The sequence below is a fragment of the Diceros bicornis genome, chromosome X (genome assembly GCF_020826845.1).
Source record: "Diceros bicornis minor isolate mBicDic1 chromosome X, mDicBic1.mat.cur, whole genome shotgun sequence".
Taxonomy (NCBI): Eukaryota; Metazoa; Chordata; class Mammalia; order Perissodactyla; family Rhinocerotidae; genus Diceros; species Diceros bicornis.
The window spans coordinates 71,171,144-71,184,269 of record NC_080781.1 but is presented as its reverse complement, the minus strand read 5'-3'; the positions used below and the strand labels follow the sequence as shown (position 1 = coordinate 71,184,269).

Below are 13,126 nucleotides of genomic sequence, written 5' to 3'. Positions count from 1 at the left end.
ATTGGATCCACCTGGGTAATGAAGGATAATCTCCTTATATTGAGGTCAACAGATTAGCAACCTTTATTCCATCTGCAGCTTTAATTCCCCCTTGCCATGTAATATAATATATTCACAGGTTCTGTGAATCGGAACATTCATGTTTTTGGAGGAGGACAGGTATTATTCTGCCTATCACACCCTGTCTCTCCAGTCAGGTGGTAGTAGACTTCTTAAGGGTAAGACCTAGGTCTTAGTTATCTCTGTGCAAGACTATGATTTCAGTAATTGTTTATAAAGTTTACCCACCCAAAACAATTGATCACCAAATAATAAGGGTATATAATAAAAAATGCTGTATCATGACAACATGGATGGACATTGAGGGTATTATGTAAAGCGAAATAAGTCAGAGGGAGAAGGTGAAATACCGTATGATCTCACTCATTAAGTAGTAGATAATAACAACAATAAACAAACACATAGAGACAGAGATTGGATTTGTGGTTACCAGAGGCGAAGGAGGAGAGAGGATGGCAAAAGGGATTATTAGGCACATGTGTGTGGTGATGGATTGTAATTAGTATTTGGGTGGTGAACATGATGTAATCCATGCATAAATAGAAGTATAATGATGTACACCTGGAATTTATACAATGTTATAAACCAATGTTACCACAATAAACAAACAAACAAAAAACAATAAATAGCAAAATGCATGGCCCATGCGCACTCACTCTCTCTGTCTCTGTCTCTTTTTGTCTCTCTGTCTCTGTCTCTGTGTCTGTCTGTTTCTGTCTCTTTGTCCCTCTCTCTCCCTCTCTCTCTCTCGCACACACACACACAGTTTCTGACTCTGCTCTCTAAGGGGACATAACCCTGGTTGAGAATTACTATACCTTCTACATATCCCCATGAGTTAAGAAAATATTGCTCAATTTTACTTTTTGCCATGTGTATGATGAAAAATGCCAAATATAACGAAAACTTTCAGTTATTTTTTATTTTCCACATGTTAAATCATATTATAATGTTAATGGCTTTTTTCAAACTACTTAAAGATCCACATGGATTCTGATATTCTCCTAATTCCTCTCATAACTAAAAAATGCTAGAGATGGTTTTGTAAGTTGGTGAGCTTTGAATGACCGGGAAAATGTGAACTAGGAAGCAAGGAATGGGGTTCTGGGGGAGATAAATGGCATGAACAATGCTGGAAAAAGAAGAAGTCACATGGCGCATGGTGAGGCATTTAGAGGGGCCTTCTTGGCTAGAGGTAGTATTTCTAAAGGAAAAGGTAAGACCTTAGAAAGGTAAGACCAGATTGAAGAGATATTAAATACCAAAATGAGGTATTAGATATCTTCTAGCCAAATCTCATATCCTTCCCCATCCTCATTCAACCCAGGGAGAAAATCAGTTTAGTTCAATAGGTCTCTGCAGTAAACTTTTCACTTGTCATATCACACTACTATTTTAGTTTGTAATAGATTTCTCTGTTTACTTCCCAATCAAGCTCTTTCTTCATTTACTGATTTTTTTCTTTTTATCTACCCTTTCCCTCCAAGTGCAAAGAAACGTCTTACTTAGAAATAGAAGAGAGGGCTGGAGCCTATTGGCACCCAGACCTCGTTGGGGATGGCAGGTCCTTTAACGTTTTTTGGAAGTGACATGGAACCTCAGGAGTTGGAGGTGTCAGAGGAATGTGGTGTATTCAGTGCATTGCCTCAGGAGAACAACTCACACAGTTAGATGTGTCACATATAATCATCCATGGACTCATAGGGCCGTAGCACCAGGATCAGGAGAGTGCTGATATTACGAACAGCGATGGGATTTTAGTGCCAAGATTCAAAACATACAAGGTAATGGGCCTTGTAAATCACATCTTTACTGAAGGCAATTTAAATAAATATAAGTTTCAATTCTTGAAATTGGAAACGTGAGGTATACTACTGCAGAAAACTGAGTTGGAAAATTATCAAACATCTCATGGGAAAATAGTTGTGGCATACACTAGTGAATTGGTAAATGCTGCCACATTAAAGCTTTTTCCTTTTGTGTCACACTATTGGTCCTGATTACCCAGTTACTGATGTATACACCTCTTCAAGAATGAGATAAAACGTCAGAGTGAGTAGCAAGGACTAAATACCTAATGAAGAAGGCCATGACATAGTCCTGCTTATCATTCACAAAGATGCTAATTATGCATTAGTCATCTCATTCCTGTAACTGACATAAAGGCAAAAGGGAAATAAAAAACCTACAGAAACAGAAGGGTGAGTGGTGATTTCAGAATCTTGTAACTTTTTATCTATTGGTATAAGGTGTTGCCATGAAGTCTTGCCTAGAGACATTGTGAAAATATCTAGACATTATGTCCAAACTCTTGACATTATATTAAGGTCTGAAGGAAATTCAATGGCTCTTTGTGTCTTTGACTATGCTTATTTTGCAAAACCAGACGGCATATTTGAAGACCAAATAGTAAGATACCATTTTGGTCAGCAGCTGGCAATTTAAGAACCTGTAAAAAGGATTTGGTAAGCATGGTTCCCAAATTTGCTATGCCTGCTGTTCTTGGTTACTCAGGAAAGTGTACACTTCCTTATGTGAAGGTGCTGTATAAAAGCTGATAGCTAGGAAGAACTTGCATCCAGTCAATAAGAGACTAAGAGAACTTGGTGTTGGAAAATGAAATTGTAGTATTAGCAGACAACTTTAATGGTGAAATAATTGTTCCTATAGATGATTCACTTGTGAGAGACAATGTCATCCCACCCATAATAAAATTTCTCAAAGCATCTCACGCAAAAGAAATGCAAACTCGAGTAGCTTCATCACCAATAATATTTCCATGCTTTGTGAAAATAAACATTTCCACAAAAGAAGAGCTTATTGCCAATAAATCTGATCACGTTGCAGAATATCTGGGAGCAAACAGTGTCATGTATCTGTCAGTAGAAGTACTGGTTTCATCTCTCTCCCTCCTTATGTCTGTGACACCAGTGATACCAATGTTGGATATATTGTTATTATTCCACAAGTTCCTATTAGCTCTGTTAGTTTTTTTGGTGTGTGTCTGTGTGCAAGTGTGTATTGTCTCTGTGTTTTTCAGTTTGGGTAATTTCTTTGGTTTGTCTTCTACTTCACTGATTCTATCATTTGTCACGTCCATTCTGCACTCCAGCTCATTTACTGAGTTTTTTTTAATTCAGTTACTGTACTTTTCAATTCTAAAATTTGCATTTGCTTCTTCTTTTCTTTCTGATATTATACATTTTTAATTTGTTTCAAATGTGTTTGTAATTTCACATTGAAATATTTTTATCATACCTGCTTTAAAATCTTTGTCAGATAATTTTTAGCATCTCTGTCATCTCAGTGTTGGCATCTATTGATTCTATTTATTCATCCAGTTTAAAATATTATTGGCTCTTAGTATGACAAGTGATTTTCAGTTGAACACTGGACACTTTCTGATTTTGTTATGAGAACTTGGATCTTATTTAAATCCTTTATTTTAGTTGCCATCCTCTGACTCCACCTGGTAGGGGAAGGGGGACACCTCATTACTGCCAAGTAGAGGCAAAAGCCTAGGTTTCCCATGTGGTCTCCATTGACACCTGATGTGTGTGGGGAGAGGGGATCCTCTTTACTGCTAGGTGGGGGTAGGAGTTCTGGTTCTGCATGAGGTCTCCACTGATATCAACTGGAGGTTGTATTATTACTGTGGCAATGGTGAAAATCCTCCCTATACACTAGGCCTCAGCTGACATCATCTCAGCAGGGAGGTAGAGAAGCATCTTGTGTTGCCAAGTGGGGCAGAAACCAGGCTCCCCAAGTAGTCTTCACTGACATTGCAGTAAGATAAACTTCTTACTGGCTAGTAGGAATAAAAGTCCTGGCTTCTACATGGCCTTCCCTGACATCATCCTAGTGGAGGTGTTGGAACACCTCATTACAGGCTCACAGGCATGTAAGTTTAGGCTCTCCACTTGGCCTTAGATGGTATGGGTAGAACCATAGCTTTTTCTGTAGTGTTTGGCTGGAGTAGAGAAATTATTTTCTAAAAGGTTTTGATCTTATTAAGCTGCCCCTTTATTGGTCCATTGACTAGATAGAGCAGGCTTTTGATGGGGCATTATTTTGTCTGTACCTATTGGCATTCCTTGGTCACTTGTTTCTCCAAGACTAGAATATATGATGCTAAAAGAAAACACAGGGTCCTCACCACCATGTTGTCCCTAAAGTCCTGAGGTCCTTTTATGTTCAACCATCTCTCCCCTGCAACTTTTAGTCTGCTTATGTTTGTTTTATATATAATGTCCAGTGCTTTCAGTTGCAGGAGGAATAGGAAAAAGTACATTTACTCGATTTTCCTGGAAGTTCAAGTGATTTTCAAAAAGAGGTGACACAGGGTGAATACTAAGCCAAAATCTCTAATTTGAATTTTGTGTTTTCCATTGTTTTATTTTATTGAGATAGTTTATAGCGGAAAGTAGTATTTTTATGGTTTAGTGATTTCACAGATTTCTTAGTATTTCTCTACATGACCTTATGTCATGAGTTTCTAAAGTCTGAATTAAATTATACTTTTGGAAACTAAAAGTAAATTATAGGAAGAAAACTAAAACATTCACAAATACGTGGAGATTAAACAACATGTTACTGAGCAACCAAAGAGTCAAAGAAGAAATGAAAAGAGAAATCAAAAAATACCTTGAGACAAATAAAAACAGAAATACAACAAACCAAAACTTATGGCATACAGCAAAAGCAATTCTAAGAGGAAATTTCATGGCAATAAATGCCTGCCTCAAGAAACAAAAAAAATTTCAAATAAGCAACCTAACTTTACACATCAAAGAACTAGAAAAACAAGAAAAAATGAAGCCTAAAGTTAATAGAAGGAAGGAAATAAAGATCAGAGCAGAAATAAATGAAATAGTGACTAAAAACACAATAGAAAGGATAAATGAAATGAAGACCTGGTTCTTTGAAAAGATAAACAAAATGACAAATCTTTACCAGATTAACTAAGAAAAAAAGAGAGGACTCAAATAAATAAAATCAGAACTTATAGAAGAGATGTTACAACTGATACCTCAGAAATACAAAGGATCATGAGAGATGTCTATGATGAAATATACACCAAGACATTTTAGAAGCTAGAAGAAATGGATAAATTTCTAAAAACATACAGCCTTCAATGGCTGAATCTTAAAGAAATAGAAATTCTGAACAGATTGATTACTAGTAAGGAGATTGAATCAATAACATCCCAACAAACAAAACTGCAGGATCAGATGGTTCCACTGATGAATTCTACCAAACATTCAAAAAATAATTAATACATTTCCTTTTCACACTCTTCCAAAAAATAGAGAAGGAAGAAACACTTTCAAACTCATTTTACAGGGCCAGCATTACCCTGATACCAAAACCAGACAAGGACTCCACAAGAAAAGAAAATTGCAGGTCAATATCCCTGATGAATATAGAAGCAAAAATCCTCAACAAAATATTAGCAAACCAAATTCAACAATGCATTAAAATGATCATACACCACAATCAAATGGGATTTATTCCAGGGATTCCAGGATGGTTCAACATCCATAAATCAATTAAAGTGATACACCACATTAACAAACTGAAGGATAAAAATCATATGATCAACTCAACAGATGCAGAAAATGCATTTGACAAAATTCAACATCCACTTATGATAAAAACTCTCAACAAAGTGGGAATAGAGGAAATGTACCGCATCATAACACAGGTCATATATGACAAGCCAACAGCTAACATCATACTCAATGATGAAGAGCTGAAATCATTCCCTCTAAGATCAGGAACAAGAAAAGGATGCCCACTCTCACCACTTTTATTCAACATAGCATTTGAAGTCCTAGCCAGAGTAATTAGTCGAGAAAAGAAATGAAAGGCATCCAAATTGGAAAGGAAGAAGTAAAACTGTCACTATTTGCAGATGACATGATGTCATATATAGAAAACCCTAAACACTCCATCAAAAAACTACTAGAATACAGGTATATTTCAAAGATGTCACACGTTCAGTTCCAGACCACCACAATAAAGTGAATATCTCAATAAAGTGAGTCACACAAATTTTCTGGTTTCTCAGTGCATATAAAAGTTATGTTTACACTATATTATAGTTTATTCAGTATGTAATAGCATTATGTCTAAAAAAACAATGTACATACCTTAATTTAAAAATACTTTATTACTAAATAATGCTAAACATCATCTCACCCTTCAACAAGTCATAATCTTTTTGCTGGTGGAGGGTCTTGTAAAAATGTAATATCTGCAAAGCACAATAAAGCGAAACACAATAAAATGAAGTATGCCCGTAAATGAATTCAGTAAATTTGCAAGATACAAAATCTTATATACAGAAATCTGTTGCATTCCTGTACATTAATAACAAACAATCAAAAAGAGAAATTAAGCTACAATCCCATTTATAATTGCATGAAAAATAACCCAAGGTGAAAGATCTGTACACTAAAAACTATAAGAAATTGATAAAGAAATTTAAGAAGACACAAATAAATGGAAAGATATTCCGTGCTCACGAATTGGAAAATTAATATTGTTACAATGTTCGTACTACCTAAAACATCTACAGATTCAATGTAATCCCTATCAAAATTCCAATGGCGTTTTCCACAGAAGTAGAGCAAACAATCCTAAAATGTCTATGAAACTACAAAAGACTCCAAATAGCCAAAGCAACCTTGAGCAAGAAGAACAAATCTGGAGGCATCACACTCCCTGATTTCCAACTATATTACAAAGCTATCATAATCAAAATAGTATGGCATTGGCATAAAAACAGACACACAGATCAATGGAACAGAAAAGAGAGTCAAGAATTAAACCCACATGCAGATAGTCAATTAATTTATGACAAAGGAGCCAAGAATATACAATGGGGAAAGGACAGTCTCTTCAATAAATGGTGTTGTGAAAACTGGACAACCATATGCAAAAGAATGAAACTGGACCACTTATCTTACACCATACACAAAAATTAACTCAAAATGAATTAAAGACTTAAATGTAAGACCTGAAATCATAAAAGTCCTAGAAGAAAACACAGGCAATAAGCTCCTTGACATAGGACTTGGTAATGATTTTTTGGATTTGACACCAAAAGCAAAGGCAGCAAAAGCAAAAATGAACAAATGGGACTATATCAACATAAAAAGCTTCTGTACAATAAAGGAAACCATAAACAAATGAAAAGACAACCTACATAATGGAAGAAAATATTTGCAAATTATATATGAGATAAGAGGTTAATATCCAAAATATATAAAGAACTCATACAGCTCAATACCAAAAAAATCAAATAATCTGACTAAAAAATGGACAGAAGATATGAATAGACATTTTTCCAAAGAAGGCATGCAGATGGCCAACAAGCACGTGAAAAGATGCTCAACATCACTAATCATCAGGGAAATGCAAATCAAAACCACAATAAGATATCACCACACATATGGTAGAATGGCTATTATCAAAAAGACAAGAGATAACAAGTGTTGGTGAAGATGTGGAGAAAAGGGAACCCTTGTGGACTCTTGGTGGGAATATAAATTGGTCAGAATGTAAATGTAAAAAACTACCATATGATCTAGCATTTCTACTTCTAGATATTTATTTGAAAAGAAAACGAAAACACTAACTTGAAAAGATATATGGAACCCCATATATCTTTTGCAATTTTCTTTGCAGCAATATTTACAATAGCGAAAATATGGAAACAATCTAAATTTCCATTGACAGATACATGGATAAAGAAATTGTGATGTATAGATATACATATACACATATACACACAATGGAATATTATTCATGCATAAAAAAGAATAAAGCCTTGTCATTTGTGACAACATGGATGAAGTTTGAGGGCATTATGCTAAGTGAAATAAGTCAGACAGAGAAAGACTAATATCATGTGATCTCACTTATATGAGGAATCTAAAAAAAAATCACACAGATACAGAGAGGAGATTGGTGGTTGCCAGAGGTTGGAGTTGGGCGAAATGAGTGAAAGGAGTCAAAAGCTACAATTCCAGAGTGACATCAGCATCACAGCAGAGTGAGTTGTTCCCTTTGTCTCTTTCCTCTAAGTTGCAACCAATCTGACATCCATTGACCAAGAGAGGATTCCCTACACAGCACAACAGGATGTCTAAGAGGTTCAGGCATCTATACAGCTGAAGGTGGATGGAATGGACTCCCAGGAGGCAGTGTACCTAGGGGAGAAGCCCCACCCCCAGAAGCAGTGATTCAGGGTGTAGATTCTCACACTGGCCTGCACATCTGTGAGAAAACAGGTGCAGCTTGCTCCCTACATTTCTCCCAGTGGACTTAGCCTGCTCACCCATGAGCAGTCCTGGTCCTGGCAGGGGTGGAGAGGGTGAGGTGGCTTGGTACTTGCCCATCTTTCAGTGCTCTCAGCATGCTAACCTGTGAGCGGTCCAAGCAGAAGTGGAGAAGGCGGGTCAGCTTGCTACCTTCCCATCTCCCAGCGGACTCACTCTGCTCCCCGCTGAAAGATCGTGGTGGGGGCAGAGAGGGCAGTCAGATTGTTCCCTGCCCATCTCCCAGAAGATTGAGTGTGCAAACCCCTTCCACCTCCTTGGGTAGTGGCCAGGTCTTTCCTACAGTGTGGATAGTATACAAAACTAAAATTTCCCCAGATGCAGTAGGAGGCATTGACCTGAGTTTTCAAAACACAGCAACTAGCACCAGAGACCAGAGGCTGCACAGCAGGCAACAATAAAATCCTCTCCCTGCTTAGTCCCTGCTCCCCACTAGCAGTGGCAGGTGGAACTTGTGACCAGAGGGTTCAGGAACCACAGCAGAACCAGTGCCCCAGACCCCAGTGGTGGCACCCCCAACACCAGCTCCACCAGCAGTGGGAATTGAATACAATTCCCTGGGTCCCTGGAACTCCAGCAGTGAAAGCAACAGTAACACCTGTGAACCCAGAAGCCCTGGCAGCAGTACAACAAGTACACCCAGACAACCCAGGAAAAGCAGAACACGTGGTACATGGGGCAGCAGCATCCGAGCCTGTAGAGAGCCAGCGGAGAGTCAATGGAGGAAAATGAGACCCAGGTGACCCCAGAAGCAGTAGAAGTGCTCACAGCCTGGTGACCCCAGTAGTGACACTTGAGACTAAAGTGAGATCATAAACTGCAAGGCATCAGCAACCCCAGAGGCACAAGTGGCAAAAGGAGGGCACTGATGACAACCCTGGCAGAGGCAGTGGAGGGTGGAAACTGCAGGCTGTCAAATACAATCAGAAGCAGCACAGAAACAAAGTACCCAAAGTTGTACTCAAATAAGAAAGGTGGTTACTACTACAAATGCACTAGCAAAGGATCAATTCATCAAACACCATGAAGAACTACAGTAACAGAAGAGCAGAAGGAGAAGAACAACTCTCCAGAAACAAAACTTGAACTCACAGAACATTACAATAAGATTGACAGAGAATTCAAAATAGCTATTATAAAGAAACTCAACAAGATACAAGGAAAGTCAGAAAGATGGTTCAAAGAGCTCAGGAATAAAATTAATGAACAGAAAGAGTACTTTAGCAAGGAGATTGAAACTCAAAAAAAAATATCAGAAATTCTGGAGATGAAGAACACAATTAATGAGATGAAAAAATAATGTAGAAAGCAATAAATATAAAGCAGACAATATGGAAGAGAGAATTAGTAAGCTCAAGGATAGAAACCTAGAAATTATTCAGGTAGGGGAAGAGAGAGAACTAAGATTTTTTTAAAAAATGAAGAAATTCTTTGAGAAATATCTGACTCAATTAGGAAAAGTAACATAAAGATTATGGGTTTCTCAGAAGGAGAAGAGAGGGAGAAAGTAGCAGAGAGCTTATTCAAAGAAATAATAGCTGAGAACTTCCCAAACCTGGGGAAAGAACTGGACATGCAAGTACATGAAGCCAAGAGAACTCCTGATTACCTCAATGCAAAAAGATGTTTTCCAAGGCATATAATATTGAAACTGGCAAAAGTCAATGACAAAGAAAAAATATTAACAGCAGCAAGATAGAAGAAAATAACCTACAAAGGAACTCTCATCAGGCTTTCAGCAGACTTCTCAGGAGAAACCCTAGAAGCTAGAAGAGAGCATAATGATATATTCAAAATACTGAAAGACAAAAACTACCAGCCAAGAATACTCTACCCAGTGAAATTATCCTTCAGATATTACAGAGAAATAAAAGCTTTCTCAGACAAATAAAAGCTGAGGAAGTTCATCACCACTAGACCTGCCCTACAAAAAACATTGAAAGGAACGCTTCTATTTGAAACAAGGCACAAAAGTTTACAAAACCTTTAGAAAGGAGATAAATAAACAGACAGAATCAGAAAATTGCAGCTTCATATCAGAATAGGTTAGCAAACACTGATTATAACATATGAGATAAAGGGAAAGAAAGCATCGAAAATAATTATAACTAATGCAATTTGGTCAGAAACTCACAACACGAAAAAGAAGAATTTGTGACAACAAAAGCATAGAAGGGGAAGAGGAAAGGGATGGAACCTGAATAGACTAATTGAGATAAGAGGCTATCAGAAAAAGGACTATCTCATCTATGAGATCTTTTATGCAAACCTCAGGTAACCGCAAAAGAAAAAAATCAGATCAGAGTTACAAAGCATAAATAAAGAGAAAATAGATAAAAATATCACAGCAAACCACCAAACTGAAATGGCAGACAGAAAAACAAGGGAAAAGAAACAATAGAAGTATAGAAAAACCAGAAAACAAAAGATAAAATGTCAGTATTAAGCTCTCACATATCAATAATCACTCTAAATGTAAATGGGTTGAATTTACCAAACAAAAGACACAGAGTGGCTGAGTGGATTAAAAAACAAGACACACACACACACACACAAAGACACAATAATATGCTGCCTCTAGGAAACAGATTTCAGCTCTAAAGACAAACACAGGCTCAGAGTAAAGGGAGGGAAGGTGATGGTTCAAGCAAATGACAAGCAAAAGAAAACAGGAGTAGCCATACTTACACCAAACAAAACAGACTTCAAGATAATAAAGATAACAAGAGAAAAATAAGGGCATCATATAATGATAAAAGGGGCATTCCACCAAGAAGACATAACACTTAATGATATATATGCATCTAAGACAGGAGCACCTAAGTATATAGAGCCAGTATTAACAGACCTAAAGGGAGAAATTGACAGGAACACACTAATAGTAGGGGACCTTAACACCCTGTTTACGCAAATGGATAGATCACCTAGATAGAAAATTACAAGGAAACAGTGGACTTAAATGAAACAGTAGACCATATGGACTTAGTAGATACAGATAGAACATTCCAACCAAAAACAGCACAACATACATTCTTCTCAAGTACACATGGAACATTCTCAATGATAGACCATATGTTAGGAAACAAAGCAAGCCTCAATACATTTAAGAAGATTGAAATCATATCAAGCATCTTTTCTGACCACAATGCTATGAAATTAGAAATCAACTACAAGAAAAAAGCTGGGAAACTCACAAATATGTGGAGACTAAACAACATGCTACTGAACAACCATAGGATCCATGAAGAAATCAAAGGAGAAATCAAAAAATACCTGAATACAAATGAAAATGAAAACACAACATACCAACTCTTACAGAATGTAGCAAAAGTCCTACCAAAAGGGAAATTTATAGCAATATAGTCATACGTCAACAAACAAAAAAAATCTCAAATAAGCAATGTTACACTATACCTAGAAGAACTAGAAAAAGAAGAAAAAAGAAGGCAAAAGTAAGTAGAAGGAGGGAAATAAAAATCAGAGCAGAAATAAGTGAAATAGAGACTTAAAAAACAACAGAAAGGATCAATGAAACTAAGAGCTGTTTTTTTGAGATTAAAAAAACCTTGAAAAAACCCTTAGCCAGACTCACTAAGAAAAATAGAGGAGGCTCAAATAAATAAAATCAGCAATGAAAGAGGAGAAATTACAATGGACAACACAGAAATACAAAAGATTATAAGAGAATACTATGAAAAGGTACATGCTAACAAATTGGATAACCTAGAAGAAATGGATAAATTCTTAGAATCATACAACCTTCCAAAACTGAATCAAGAAGAAATAGAGTATCTGAATAGACCAATCACAAGTAAACAGATCGAAACAGCAATCAAATACTTCTGAAAAAACAAAAGTCCAGGACGAGATGGCTTCTTGGGTGAAATATACCAAACATTCAGAGAAGATTTAATATCTCTCCGTCTCAATCTATTCCGAAATATTGAAGAGGATAGGATGCTTCCTGATTCATTCTATAAGGCCAGCATTACCCTGATACCAAAACCAGATGAGGACAACACAAAAAATGAAAATTATAGGCCAATATCACTGATAAACATAGAGGCAAAAATCTTCAAAAAAATATTAGCAAATTGTATAAAACGGTACATTAAAGGGATCGTACACCAAGATCAAGTGGGATTTATTCTAGGGATGCAGGGATGGTTCAACATCCACAAATCAATCAATGTGATACACCACATGAACAAAATGAGGAATAAAAATCACATGATCATCTCAATAGATACAGAGAAAGTATTTGACAAGATCCAACATCCATTTATGATAAAAACTCTCAATAAAATGGGTACAGGGCTGACCCAGTGTTGTAGTGGTTAAGTTCACTCATTCTGCTTTGGCAGCCTGGTGTTTGCTGTTTTGGATCCTGGGTGTGGACCTACTCACTGCTCATCAAGCCATGCTGAGGCAGCGTCCCACATAGAAGGACCTAGAAGGACCTACAACTAGGCTATACAACTATGTACTGGGGCTTTGGGGAGAAAAAAGCAAAAGAGGAAGATTGGCAACAGATGTTAGCTTAGGGCAAATCTTCCTTAATAAAGAATGGGTATAGAAGGAAAGTACCTCAACATAGCAAAGGTCATATATGACAAACCCACAGGCAACATAATACTCAATGGAGAAAAACTGAAAACCATTCCTCTGAGAACAGGAAGAAGACAAGGATGTCCACTCTCACCACTCATATTCAACATAGT

General features: G+C 36.9%; 1 pseudogene; it reads left to right on the top strand.

The window, feature by feature from the left end:
- Positions 1–1,212: 1,212 nt before the first annotated feature.
- Positions 1,213–9,137, top strand: LOC131400297 (amidophosphoribosyltransferase-like; annotated as a pseudogene).
- Positions 9,138–13,126: the final 3,989 nt, after the last annotated feature.